The sequence below is a fragment of the Corapipo altera genome, unplaced genomic scaffold (assembly GCF_003945725.1).
Source record: "Corapipo altera isolate COAL_440 unplaced genomic scaffold, ASM394572v1 64, whole genome shotgun sequence".
Taxonomy (NCBI): Eukaryota; Metazoa; Chordata; class Aves; order Passeriformes; family Pipridae; genus Corapipo; species Corapipo altera.
Window position 1 is genome coordinate 1,676,990 of NW_020884893.1, and position 14,535 is coordinate 1,691,524.

At 48.3% G+C, this 14,535-nt stretch overlaps 1 long non-coding RNA gene across 1 annotated transcript in view; it reads right to left on the minus strand.

The window, feature by feature from the left end:
• LOC113948630 overlaps positions 1–13,121 on the minus strand; it is a 100,629-nt gene extending 87,508 nt beyond the window's left edge. The window contains exon 1 of the long non-coding RNA XR_003528195.1: positions 12,952–13,121. This is a non-coding gene — a long non-coding RNA (uncharacterized LOC113948630). The remainder of the gene's footprint in view (positions 1–12,951) is intronic.
• Between the last annotated feature and the right edge of the window lie 1,414 nt (positions 13,122–14,535).

A 14,535-nucleotide genomic window follows, 5' to 3' on the forward strand; every position in this document is an offset into this window, starting at 1 on the left:
ACCTTGAAACTCTAGGACAATGTAAGTAATGGTGACAACACTGATCCTGTCTGAATGAGCTCTCTATAATGCACAGCACCTCTCCAAGGAGACCCTCTAAAAAGCAGTTCATTCATGGAAATGGGAACAAATGATCACTGAAGAGTGTGAACATGAGCCCTCAGCCCTGACTCAGAGAATGAGACAGCACCAGGTTTGTGTGAATCCTCTGGTTTTCTAGGAAAAAAGAAACCACCTGCAAATGCACAGCCTGATGTGCCTGGGACCTGGGGCATGCAAAGAGGGGGGAGTGAAAATTAGGGGAATTTGTAAGGTCCTTTATGAGCCCCTTCTGAAGCTTGTCTGCATGTGATGGTCTCCAGGGAGACCAAGTTATTATTAAACCAGAGTGTGGCCTCCTTCCTCCAGAATGCCCATGCTGCTTTCAGCTGGTTTAGCAGTGCTGCACAAAGCCAGGCTCTGGATATCACCACACATCCCACAGGGAACCAGGTCCCTGAGCCCAGAGTTTCCCCAGCTCCCAGACAGGGGCAAACAGGGAGAAGTACCAGGAGGCACAAGCTGGAAGGAGGAACAGCTATGAGAAGTCTTTAACAAATAACAAATAACTTGTGTCTGCAGAGGGTTGTGTTTCCCAGATTTAATGTGCCTTGTACCCAGACAATTGCTGTGAGTTCCTCTGTCAGGCAGTGCAGAGGACATCAACGTGGCAATCACAAATTGGGAGCCATGGAAGCTCCATCCTTAACCAGTAAGAGATGGAGAGAACACTGAAGCTTTCTGGGCTGGCACCTTCCAAATTTGTCAACTCCCTTACAGGATGGGGACAGATTCCTGCCAGCCAGACCTACCTGATCCAGCCTCCCTGAGGAGAGACTGGCTGGATCCTTCCTGGGACCTCCTTCACTCCACATTTCTATACTTGCTAATTCATTTATATTTTCCAGTAGTTTTCAGTTGGCAATAGCAGATATTCAGCTGTCTCATCCAGACCTTTACTCAGGAGGTGAACAGAATATCAGGCACTTATGAATGTGGGTAGGAAATTACAACTCTGGCTACTCCTGAAGGCTAATTTGGGGGGTTGCTAAAAGCTGGTCGAGAGATGTGGTTCTCTGACAGAGAGTTTCTGGGGCAACCACAATGATTAATCAGCAGCTAGGAAAGAATTGGCCAAGTCCTTCAGGTGAGCTACATCCCTGCAATGCCTTAGGGAGACCTGTACTAGGGAGGCTGAGGTGTCTTCTGATTGTGTGTGGAAGGGCTGGAACTGGAGAAGTGCAGGAGATCTGTGGGATCATGGAGGAAAGGCTGTAAGGCAGGAGTTGCCCTTGACATCACACAGATGGAGGATGATGGGCACTGGTGGAGTGGTGGGACTCAGGGGAGATGCAATGGATGCTCCATGAGAGATGTGTCTCTCCCCAGGAGTGACAGATGGACAGAGGCTTTCATCCAGCAGCTCTTCCCCCCAGATGACTGTTCTGCCCCATCTGCCTGGATCTGCTGGAGCACAAGGAGGAAAAGGTCCACCTTCTCCTCCTGGCTGCTCCCACTGCCTGGGCAGGGGTCGTATGCATGAAGAGGAGGAGAAGAAGGGCTAATTTCAGTCCAAAAACAAGTTAGAAAGCACTGGAATGGCATTTTCTGAAAATGCTCATGTTATTATTTAGCAAATGCAGAAGCAATGAAATCAAGAAAACCAAAAGCTCCAATTAAAACAGGCTTTGATGTTGAAATGAGATTTTCTGAGTGGCAGCAAAAAGGTACTGCGGGAAGGGGCACATGGCAGTGTCAGCCTCTGCTGCCCCTTCCCCTCCTCAGGATTCCTGCTTTTACCCCTGCCTGGCTACTGCAAAGGGCTCCAGCTTTACTCAGAGCTCGCTGTCAAAGTGCTTCTTGTGGTGGCTCAGCTCTGCTTCATCTTCATTATTGTTTTTCCCTCTTCCTTCCCCATTCCCCGCTTTGCCTCTCCCCGTTTCATATCATTCTTTCATACAATTCTTCATATAATTCTTCCCCCTATTTTCTAAAAAATGCATGAGCCTAATTTCCCTCAGATGCCCTCTTTGTATCACTTCAACATCTCCTATTAGGCATTCAGCATCATGTGTGCCTCAGGTTTGCTCCAGAGCTGCCCTCCCCTGGCATTCCCAGCAGCTGCTCTGTCTAGATACCTGTTTCCAAGGCGAGACACTTGCTGGGTGGGCTGGTCTTCTGTCTGTTGTGGTGTTGGGGTTTTTTATCACAGTTTATGAAACATCTGCTGTTTATAAATTATTTCTTTTGAATGCTGTAATTTCTCCGGGTGTGTGAGCCAACAGGCCGCTCTGAGCAGCAGAAGGGAGTTGCCAGCACTTGGAATTGGCTGTTACTGCAGACGGACGAGATGTGCAGATCCCTGTCCTCAAGCACACGTGTGCAGGCACATGTAGAGGGTTGTGAGGCCCTGGCACAGGTTGACCAGAGAAGCTGTGGATGCCCCATCCTTGGAAATGTTCAAGGCCAGGGTTGGACAGGGCTGGGCTAGTGGTGCCATCCCTGCCTGCTGTGAGGGTGGTGCGAAGAGATGAGTCCTTTCCAACCTTTCCAACCCAAACCATTCCATGGTTCTATGTACACACACAGCCCTTATCTATGCCATGGGGAACTTTTCAGAGTTACCTCCAAACCATAAGAAGCCCCAGAGGCAACCATCATGTGGGCACGAACTCCAGCCTTCACCAACCCTGACACCCAAGTCCAGCATGGCCACACACAATGAGCCAAGGTGCAAACACACACCTGTATTTTGGGAATTCATCAAAATACAGCTAAAACCTTATCAGACAGACTTGTCCCAGAAGAATGACCCCCAAAGCAGACCCCCAAAAGCCTCTGAGACAAAACCCACCCATGCCCAGCCTGGCATGAGCTCCACCGTGCAGGGCTAGAGATGCTGATGGACTGTGGTGCTGAAATCCTGCTTATGAAAAGTTAGGAAAGTACAGGAAAATCACAGGGAAAAGAACCAAACCAAGTAACTGATGCATTTGAACATCAAAGTGCTCTCAGCCAGCTCTACCCCGTTATTTATGGTTTACTCAAGGGTTTAATTTTTCTGCTTTGTTTTTTGTTCATTTGTTGTTATTTCCTTGAGAGAACATGAGAACCCTCTGGGGGATCAGAAGATTTTCTTGTTCTGCTTAGTGAAAATTCTCAAATGATTGTAAAAACAAGGCAAAATCAATAGAGGATTATTATCTGCAGGGATTCAGCTGCTTTCTGCCTGAGTGATGGCAGAGCTTTGCCAGACTGTCCCACTGACATTGGCTCCCCCTCTAGTACCAAAGTGGAGAGAAAAGAGCACACGCTCCTTTTTCACCAAGGAAGGCATATTTTAGCTCTCTTTTAACTCTGGACATAACCAGGGGTATTTCAGCCCCCAAACAAAATCTAGGCCAGCTCCCTGAACATCATTGCAGGTGAAAGATGTAAAAGCCAGGTGGAGCTTACCTGGAGCTAACTGGTTGGAGCTTACACCAGCTAGTAAGACCAGGGCATGAAAGTCCTGCAGAGGACTCAGCAATTTGTCTCCTTCTTTAAAGGACCTAAGTCCCCCTGCAAAGGCAGCTGGAATAGGGGAAGGAGAATCCACCCCTGCACTTCCAAATATATCCATTCACAGTCACAAAAGGCTGCTCTGGGGGTGATTTTGGTTTGGGTTTTTGTTTTGAAAAGGGTGGGGTTGGGGGTGACCCTTTGTCCCCTGTAAATAAAGACCAAGGTGTTGACACACAATCACTTCCTGGAGGCAGGAGCAGATCCTGCACATACAGGGAGATTCTTTGGAGGCAAGGACAAACTCAATGAGTTAAATACCCATTGACAGAGAAAATCACATTTGTCCCCTAACCCTAAAGCTCCTGTCAAGGTGTTCTAGTCCAGCAGCTTCTCCAGAGTCACATTCCTTCTGTGTGTGACATTGTCTCAGAAGCCAGTCAGGCAAGGTGAACACAAGGACAAAAATGGATTAGAGGCCTTTCATGTAGACAGGGGGGAGGTGACCCACCCTAAGTGCCAAACCTCCTAGTTTTTCCTCTCAGGGAGGCTGAGGAGAGGTTTGGCTCAGGAAGGACTTTTCAGAAATGAAATGCAGGGGAAAAAAATACACCACAAAATAAATTTCTTGAATGTCTTCAAATAAAAGAGACTAAAGATATTTTACAAATAAAGAAACCAAGCAATGAATGAGGAGAGGGAGGAAAGGCAGTGTAACAAATAATTAGACAATTAGGTTAATCCTCAGGAAATTAGCTAATTCCCAGGTAGACAGCAGCCAGAGACTGATTAATTGTTCTGCCCCAGGAGGTACCATGCAGGGGACAAGACCTACTTTGGATCTTCAGGAAATGAGCAGGGAAAAATACGTTCTGGGGGCTTCTTCTCTCCTCTCCCTCCTTGTTCTGGGTCCTGCCAGGGCTCAGTCCCTCCATCAGCATAGGGATGATGCTGCAGGAGGTCACTGTTTTGGAGACAACAGGAGCAGGAACTTGGCTTCTATTAATATTCCATACAGGAGGGGTGAGCTGAGCTTTGGCTGAGTGCAGTAGAAGCTTTAGGGACAGAAAGCAGGGATGAGGCAGTGCTTCCCATGGACCAACAGCCAGGAGAAACAGCAGGAGCACCATTGTGCCTACAGGCATTATTTTTATCTCCTCAAGATTAAGATGAAATATTATAAACATATTTATCTTGCTTCAATGGAGATATATTAGGGATATAACAAAAGTGGAGTCTGACATTCAGATATGAATTCCCCACGTCAGGTCTGTGTCGTGTTATTCTTTATCAGCTGCTTGTATGACATGATTAAGAAACATTATTTTAGTCTTTTACCCTGAACATCCTGTCTGGGATGGACTCTTTGAGCTCTGGTGATGTTTTTCAGCTAATTTCTGTGGGTCAGCACAGGCACACAAGGAACAGGCTGCCCCAGTCTCTGGGAGTTCTGGCAGCCGGGTCTTTTTCTCAATTAGCCAGGTCATGAAGGTACTGATTAAGGTCCCAGCCACCCAGTCAGTTATCTTGGATAAACAAAGAGATGGCCAAGCATCTAGAACAATTCCTGCTGGAGCTGACAGAACTACTCTTTTCCCAAGGGGAGGTACCAAAGCACATGAGGAAACAGCAAAATGTATAGTACGAGCACCAGGATGAGGTTTTCTGTCCCTTCAGGTAACCAACAGCTGCCAGTTGATGTGGCTCCCCATTAAATCCCTCATTAACACACCAGGTCTGGGCACTGCTCTGACTCCTGCTCATACTGGGGCTGTACCAGCCTCTGTTCCTGCTCCAGCGAGACCACCTGACTCTGCACACCTGGACAGCAAAGTTTAACCTGTTTTTAACTTACCCCGTGCTACTTTTCTCAGCAGATGAATTTGCCTGTAAGCAAATTGAAGTTCCTGACGGTGATTCTGCTTTGCTGTAGCCCTCAGCACGCTCAGGTCAGAGAAGGAGCTCTAAACCAAAGCTCAGGAGCCATGGTGATGGTTTGTTGGGACACTGATGCCTGATGCCACCACGATGTCCCCATGTCAAAAGACACAGCCAACAGCTTGGCCAAGGCTGATCCTGCAGCTGCAGCAGACAAACCCCAGTGTGGCAAGATGTGCTCATTGCAAACTCATCCCCTACAGGAGCTGCCAACACTTCAGCTCCTCACTGATGCTCAGGAGAAAGGGATAACATTTCTTTGCCTGATTGTGAGGCTGAGGATTAATCCTAACTCTGATATAAACTACCAAAACAAATGTAAATCGGCATTTGGAAGAGGGGAAAGGATAAGGCCAAAGACAGATTTTCTTAGTGCACCTGCTCTGGGTGTCTGGCCACGGGCACAAGCACCCCAGAGTGAGCTCTTGTGTTTGATACAGCGATCTGAGAGGTAACGAACACATCTCTGCCAGGAAACAGGTTCCTACATATTTGATAGTGATGTTGTAACATTGCTTGTTCTCCATTTTTTCCCCTCTCTCCCATTTGAACAGTTTTGCCCTGCACAGCTGCAGAAAGAAACTTTGGACATTTTTGTTTTGGAAATCTGCAGACATTGTGTGTCGAGAGGAGCGATGGAAATGTTTGAGCTGACGCCCAGCAGAGCAACCAACCCCTTCATTATGTTGGTGGGGTGGGTCCTGTTGTATTTACACCCATTTGCACAATGCTGAGTGTGGGGAAGTGTTTTGTCACCCCCCAAACGCAGCAGCAGCCAGCTGGAAGCCCCCAAACGCAGGTACCACACTGTGGATGTTTTGGGAGCTGCATGAGCAAGGCTGCCCTGGATCAGCGAGCAGGAGGCCAAAATGCTCCCTGTGCCACCACTGCAGGGTCACACCACTGCAGGGTCACACCACTGCAGGGTCACACCACTGCAGGGTCACACCTCTGTGAAAACCACTATGGTGGCTGCTGATGGGTGAGGAGCTGATGCAGGGAGGGTGTTCACAGACTCAGCCAGCTTTGGGAAGGAGCTGGGATGGAAGGATGCCGGACTGGGAGAAGGATCTGGGATTTTGACACGCTCGCTGGTGGAACTTTCACTGTAGGCAGCTCTTCCACTTTGCATTCAAGTCCAGAAATAGTCTTTGCTGAGCTTTTCTGCCTCAAATCAAACTACATCCAGGCTCATGACACAAACAAGGCATTTCCGAGCCCTTCAGCGGGATCCAGGGACCCCCAAACTCACCTGTGTGTGGTCTCAGCTTGACAAGAGCCAACACAGTGCTGAGAAGGGAACATCAGTTTGTTCTTTAGATATGCAAAGGCACCAACATGTGCTCTCCAGCAGCACCAGCTGTACCACTTGGGGCCATTATAGGTAACACTTTGATTAAGAATTTATATGTGGTTTACTTTGTTTCTATTGCTACTGCAGCAGCAGCCCTCAGCTGAAAGCTGAAGCCTCACAGCAGAGAGAATTCAGGTTTTAGCTAAAAGTAAACTCACTTTTGTTGGAAATCCCTTCAGGACAAAGTTTCTGGATTGCCTTTCCAACGGAAAGTGAGGCCCATGGTGTAGGCTATGAGAACACCTTGATCTATCACACTGGTGTGGGGACAGAAAAGCCTCTCATAGGACATTTGCTTTAGTGTTCCAGGTGGGCAGCAGAGGTGAAATGTCCCTCTTGAAGGGCTGTTTGGGATCCAAGAGGTCAAAACCTCCCTGTTTTCCTCCCCAGACAAGAGAAAACCTGACCTAACCTGTGCCTGGATGCAGCAAGGATTCAACTGGAGAGTCAAGAAGCCAAAGAGGAGGTTTGACAGTGCACTTTGTCTTGCCAAAATGAAAAATAAAAATAACAACAACAAACACCAAAAAAAACCCCAACAACAAACCCAGATACATGCATAAGAAAATTCAATATTTTTTTTTCTAATGAACGCCGGTGGGGTTGCTCTTTTTTGGTACTTTGGGCATTAACATATAAATTGCTCTGTAATGGCTCTGCCCTCCTTCTCTTCAGTCTGTTGTTAATGAGCTGTAGGAAAGGTCAGGGGGCTGAGCGAATGCTGTTGCGGTGAGGGGGTGGTGTGATCCCGTCCTCCTTTCCCTACCACGCTTCCCGCTGGCCTCCCAGCCTCCCAGGCACCCAAAAAAACAAGCAGTGACCTCAAAGATGCGAGAGGAGTGCTGTCCCAGTAGCGATGCACTTTGCATCCCATTCCCAGTGAGATTCGGTCCATCATGAAGATGACGGTGGGTTACGGTGGCGCTGCTGGCAAAGGGTGACAGGGGGAGTGACAGGGGATTAACTCAGTTTCTAACAAGCCCCGTCCAGCTCAGCGTGGTCGTGGCTGTCAGCCTGGTGAACCCCATCCTGACAGCGTGGCAAGAGCCCAGTGTCACCCCAAATGAGGACGTTTGTCCCAAAACATCCTGGGGACACCCTGAGATAAAAGGGAAAGAGCCTCCAGTGGGGTTCAGTGCAGGAGGGTGCAGGAGGCAGCAAGGGCAGGCTGCTGAGTGGAGGACAGGCTGCTCACCTGGCAGGAGGGCTGGGGGCACCCGGGTGCCTTCAAGCACAGCTCTGGCCCGGGGGGTCCCTGAAGGCAGGAGGAGGGCAGACAGCAGCACCCCACGGCAGGGGAGGCAGGAGGAGCCCAGTGTGCCCAAGTGTCACTGAGCTGACCTAATTCCTGTCATTCCCGGGATGCACTTGTCTCTGGGACTGGATAAGGCTTCCTCTTATCAAAGGAGACCTGTGCTAAAGTCAGCTTTTGTCCATAAAGAACGGCGGGTGCAGAAGGAAGGGGACCACACCCAACGGGAGAGACAGGCAGGAACTGGCTGGAGAGAAATGCCATTGTGGGCAACAGGATCTGAAGGGACAGAGCCAGAAGGCCCATGACACTCCCCAGATTGCCTCTGAGGTCAAGGAAAAAAGAAATAAAAGGGAAAGAAATAAAAAGCAGAGGAACTTCATCCTGAAGTCTAAGCTGGGGTGTGGCTGCATCTGCAGGAGTAGGGTCCCTGCTTCACTGGCATCTCCTCAGCGAAGATGAGCTGGTGTCTGCAGCACGTGAAAGCACCACATGTGTGCTTTCCACATCTTTTAAACCTGTCCAGGGATGGTGACTCCACCACTCCCATGGGCAGCCTGTTCTAGGGCTTGACAACCCTTTTGGTGAAGAGATTTTTCCTAATGTGCAGTGTAAATCTGCCCTGGCACAACTCGAGGATGTTTCCTCTCATCCCGCCACTGGTTACTTGAGAGAAGAGACCCACCCCCGTCTGGCTGCACCCTCCTGTCAGGTAGAGAGCAATGAGGTCCCCCCTGAACCTCCTTTTCTCCAGGCTGAGCCCCCCCAGTTCCCTCAGCCTCTCCTCATGTGACTTGTTCTTTAGGACCTTCCCCAGCTCCGTGGCTCTTCTTCGGACAAAAATCTAGTCATCTTTATCTTTTTTTTTATCTTTTACCCAACAAGTCCATGAAATGAGTCAACCAGGAGGTTGGTTAAAAAGTCTGAAAAAGTTAATTGCTGCAGTATTTAAACCAAGTGGCGCCAAGATGTATCTCAGAGCCGTGGTGCTTCCTGCAGTGCTCATGGAGCACTTTGGTAACCCAACTATGGGTAATTATGAGTTTAGAAAAATAGAACAAGCACGTAGCAAAAGTAAGATAACTTTAGAGAGATACCTGCTCCTCCTTCCTTGCAAATAAACTGGAGGTGACAGAAGCAGCAGTTCCTCCAGACTTGCCAAGGATCTGAAGGCACTAGGAAGGAACAAAGGGACAGTGGAGGTCCCAGGAGCCACCTCGGGGTGCAGAGCTGTGGCTCTGGGGTTGCCCTGGTCCCTTCAGGACTGCTCAGACACCGAGCTGAGCACCCTCAAAAGTGATTTCTGTCAGGACAATCTGTAAAGAGCGAATCACTATTGTGTGAAGGAAAAAAAAATTACATAAATTACCACTAATTTAGTATAATTTAGAGGACAACCTTGTCCAAGGAGACAATTAAATATTTCTCAGAACAAAAAGGGAGGTAAACAGCCTGAACAATGGATTTCTAAAGCCGGAGAGAGTGTGAAATCCCTCTTTTTATTAGTAGTATCACAGTGCTGCAATTAAAATAGTTGCCTGAAGGAAGGAAAGGGAAGTTTTAACCCAGCCTGTCAGATGATCCCACTGCAGTGCTGTCAGGGCATGGTTCCACTGCAAATCCAGACCCTCAGAAAGGCACTGAGGGACACAAGTGATGGTTATTTCTGTGGTGACCACAGCAACCTGGCCAAGGTGGCTACAGAGAACCCCGGGAGAAGCAGCCTCTGATGGCCACGGACACCTCAGCCCTTCCCAGCAGGGTTAAGGGCCAGCTGTGGGCCATGAGTATGAACCAGAGCAGAAGCACCCAAGAAAAAGGGATGTTCCTGGGTGACTGAAGATGTGCAAGTTCCAGGCTGAGGAGGGAAGGTCACGCCCCACTCACTACCAGTCCCTGGAGCCCTCCCATCCCAGCTGATCAGCAGAAAGATCCTTTAGAGGATCAGGGCTTCTCCCTGCCTCACCTTCCCCTGTCATCCTTGCAGGAAGCAAACCCTCTTTGCTAAAATTGATGGACACAATTCACTGCAATTAGTACTTCAGCAGCAGGTGGTTAACCCTCAGGGCAGAGCTGGTTGTCTCTATTTGGCTTGCTCTGCCTGGACATGAATTTAGAGAAGGTTCTTCAGATTCCTGTTTGCTTGCTGACCCACCAGAGCAGGCAGCATCCATCCAAAGAAAGTTCATTGCTCAGGGCAGCAACATGGTCCCTCAATCCCTCATGGATGCAGAACCCATCCCAAAAGAACCCCTGAGCCACAACAACAGCCTGCTCCAGTTGCAAGGCTGAGGTCCCTTTCCTGCTGGAGTGAACTAGTACAGGTCATAAATGCAGACACTAGTGTAAAATGATCCCAGAAGCCAGGCTGATATTTAGACAAAAAGTGATTTTTTTTTTGTCCATTTCATTCCAATTAATCTGCATTTATTGTAATTGGCACCCATGACAAGAGCATTTACAGGCAGCAGCTGGGAAGGTGTAATTATGTTACTGTCACAGGCACACACACAGCCTAAGGGGGTTCTGCTCACGGGCAAAAAGGGCAAAAGAAAACAAAACCAAAGAAAAGAAACAGCCATGAAGACATGGAACTGGTTGCCCAGAGAGGCTGTGGACTCCTTATCCCTGGAAGTGTCCAAAACCATGTGAACACTGTTCTTGTGGCAAAGCAAAACTACCCCCAGGGAACATCAGCTCACAGACACTGCACCTGCCACCACCACACTCTCCTCCCTGCAGGGGTATGCTGAGGGTTTTTTCCGGTTATTTGCCTGGAAAATAAAACTTCAAGCTTTCCAACTCATACTTTCTAAGACCTTCTGCACTGGGTGGATAGGGGTTGGACTTTTGGAGGTCTTTTCCAACCCAATCTATTCTATGATTCTATGATACCTGACAGCGTGCAAACACTTTACAGCCTTTCAGTGGGCTGCTCTTCATCAGTGGAATTCTCACTCTAAGTACAAGGTAAAATGTGTTGACTTTAAACTTCAGGGAAGGCAATTTAAGCCAACACCTTGAGTTTGCAGTTGGGTTGGTCTAGGAGGGTGCACAGACCCCATGGAGCTGCCGTTCCCCAAACCACATTCAATCATGTTCACACCTCCCATATTGTAATAAAAGCTTGGTTTTCTCTTCCCCTCTCAGGAAATAAATGGACAGTCTTTACCAGCTCAACTCTGTCCTAGAAAAATTTTGCCTGTGAATAATAGTTTATCTTCAGATTGTTTTGAGCAATATCACAACAGGACTCAACAGCTGTCTTAAGTCCTCTCTGTCCTGGGTATATTATCAAAACATCTGACAGCCAGCCTGGCCAGGATACTTGAAACTCAAATGGAAAAAAAAAAAGCCCAGGTTAACCATCAGTAAAATAATGACCACACTGGACCAAAAATAAACCACCACTTATCCAAATAAAGAGAAGCAAGTGCCAGAACACAAATGTGGGGGGGGATTACCTGCATGAATTTCCTCAGCCCCAGCATTATAAGGCAGAGGCAGCCCTGAGCTTGGGGCTGGCACAGAGCTGCACCAAATATTGGGGAGTCAAAGGTGATGCCCCCACTCCCAGCCTCACCCCCTCCCGGGCTCAGGCACCCTCCTGTCACCATCACACAGGAGCCGACTCCTAAAGTGTAATTTGTTATTCTGTTACGGTCATTCTCTGTATTAATTTTATGCAGCATCAAAAGCCCTTTCATATGTTAAACTCTAATTCATATGCTAATACCCAATTTATGGCAAGTTAATTATTTTTTTGTCCAATTTATTTCTCGGTGTTCACTGAGGAAGGGGGAGGCAGCAGCAGGTGAATTTTGGCACTCGGCTGGGTTGATGAGCAGGACTGAGCCAGGTAACACCCTTCTGCTTCCTGGGTGTGATCCAGAGCAAGCACACTATTGAAACCCACTCCTGTCTGACACAGCCATCCCAGTGCCATCTAGTTGTTTCCTTACTGGTGGCATCTCTGGCAGAGAGGTTGGAAAAGTCTGCTCCAAAGCTTTGCAGGGCACTGCTCAACCCACCAAAGCTGTTCCTCTCAGGGTTTGGGTTTGTCCAACTGCTCCAGAGCAGGTGCCAGGAAAGCAGGGATGGGTGATAACTGAGAGGATGGGATTTTCAAAGGATAAAGTGATGAGTAAGAGAACGATCCAGGCAGAAATCAGACAAAAATGGAACGGGCACCCACCTCTGTTCACAGCAGCCACATTCTGTCATGCCATTCTGTAATTTTTGCCCCATGCTGCTTTGCACAATGACCATGGAATAGTGGCTGCAGTTTCCCACAAACAGGTTCTTTTCTGCCCAGGACAGGCAGGAGGGGATGAGGACAGCCAAGGATGCTCCAGTCCCTGACCTGAGAGCACAACCTGAATGCAGCACATTATTTTACTCTCCCTTCCACGCCAGGAGGAGTTTTTCATGTCAGGAAGAGCACCCCACACCTCCACCACGGGCATATGATCAGGGCTACAATCAGCTGGACACGTGGGAGAGCAGAGCAGTCCCTTGGAGATGTGTTCCCATTCCCCAGCCCTCTGGCACCGTGACCTTCCCAGGCGGCATCACCCACCCGGCACCACGGCCAGGGGCTCACCAGAGCCGAGGGGGAAAACACACAGAGGGGGCACAGAGCAGGGATGGGGAGCATATGCTAGACATAAAAGAACACGAGAACAGTTTAGCCTTCACCATTTTTTTTTTTAACAGCCTATTTTCTGCTTGAGGAAGCAGGTGCATTTCCCATCCTTGCAGCATCACCAGCCGACAGGCTGTCGGAGGTGTGATGGCTCCAGGACAGTTGCACTGCCTCGGATTTCACATTCCTGACACATGCGATAATTATGCCAAATGAGCTCACCTCATCTCCAGCCTTCTGAGCTGCACGGATTAAATGAAGGGAAAGCTGTTACTGTGGCAGATGAGAAAGGCAGGAGGGGAGAGGCACCAGCCCGCCGTGCTGCGGGGATGGGACGGGGCTCGTGGGTCCCCACCACGGCTGCCTTGGCAGATGATGCACCTAAAAGAGTGAGGATCAACCTTCTGCTTCCCCCAGCTCAAACCTGTATCTCCCACCTCACATCTCCCAGCGCTGCCCGCGGGAGAGAACGGTGCAAACGCTGCTCTCCCCCTCCCCCGGAGCCAGGCATCGCTTCTCCCCATCTCCCCAGCTCTCTTTTCAATTAACCCTTTTTCTCAAGTCCTGCACTTAACATCCCTCCCCATCCAGGGGATTTTGCACATATATATTTTTGATTCTTCATCTTACATTTTAGCATTAAAAAAAAACCCCTACGATTTATCCCGACGATATGAAGGAGCTCCAGTAGGCAAAATGAAGCTGTAACTCCCTCAAGCTAAACTCCAAATTCATTTCATAATCCTTAGATAAAAGCTTAGAAGCCAGAATATTCATTACCATCCCGGGCTCCACGAGGAGATGGGGTAGTAATGGAATGAAGCAGACTTGACACAGAGGATGTTGCTACAGAAATTAGCCTGTCATAAGATTATGGGGACTAAGTGTTATTGGGTGATAAGGTGTGATGTGTTAATATTAAATTATCTTGCCAGTTTTAAAAAAAATAAATAAAAAAAGAAGAAGAAGAAGAAAAAAAAAGGCACTGATTAAACTCACATTTATTAAAAGCCCTGAATATGATATTAAAAGATCTCGGATAAACCAGTTTATTTCTGTGCTGGAGAGCAAATTGAAAGAATTATCCAGGAGGGATTCCTTTGAATGGAGCATTACAACAATAAAACAACCAAAAAAAAAGAGACTTTAATAAATGTTGGGACTAAAGAAGCCTTAAATATTCCGGACTAATCTCTCCAGGGAGAGTTCATTAACCCTTCATTCCCTCTCTTGTTGCATCAAAACAGGGATTAACTAGAGAGTGTATCCATCTGAAATAAAGCTCTGTACATCCCAAATTCTCTGGCTACAGCAAGAGGGGATTAACTCCCCTGCTCCATGTGACACGAGGCTGGGACAGGACGCTAACAAAGGTTTCTGGAAAAAAGAAATAATAAACCACAAGCACAAAGCTTAAGTGATTTGTCCAAGTCACCAGGACCAGCAAGATAAAAACAGGGCCATTGAGTATCTGGAGTTTGCTTAAAAATTTGATTTGTTGCCATCAGACAGCAACAAATAACACTGGGAAGGGAGGTGCATTTGTTCAGAGCCGCATGGTCACATCCATCACATCCGTCACACACCGGCCCTGCTCATCCTCTCACTGGTTTAGATCAACACAGAGAAGCCCAGAGCGAATTCATGGCTGAGTTCTTGGGGTGTTGGGAACAGGAGGGATATATGAGGTAGCCATGGAGCAGCTGGGCTGTGGCAGCCAGCCTGGACACACTCCAGAGAGCGCAGCCTTGACCCAGATAACCCATAAACACCCCCTGCAGTGAGAGCTGGGGGGCTCTGCAGGGG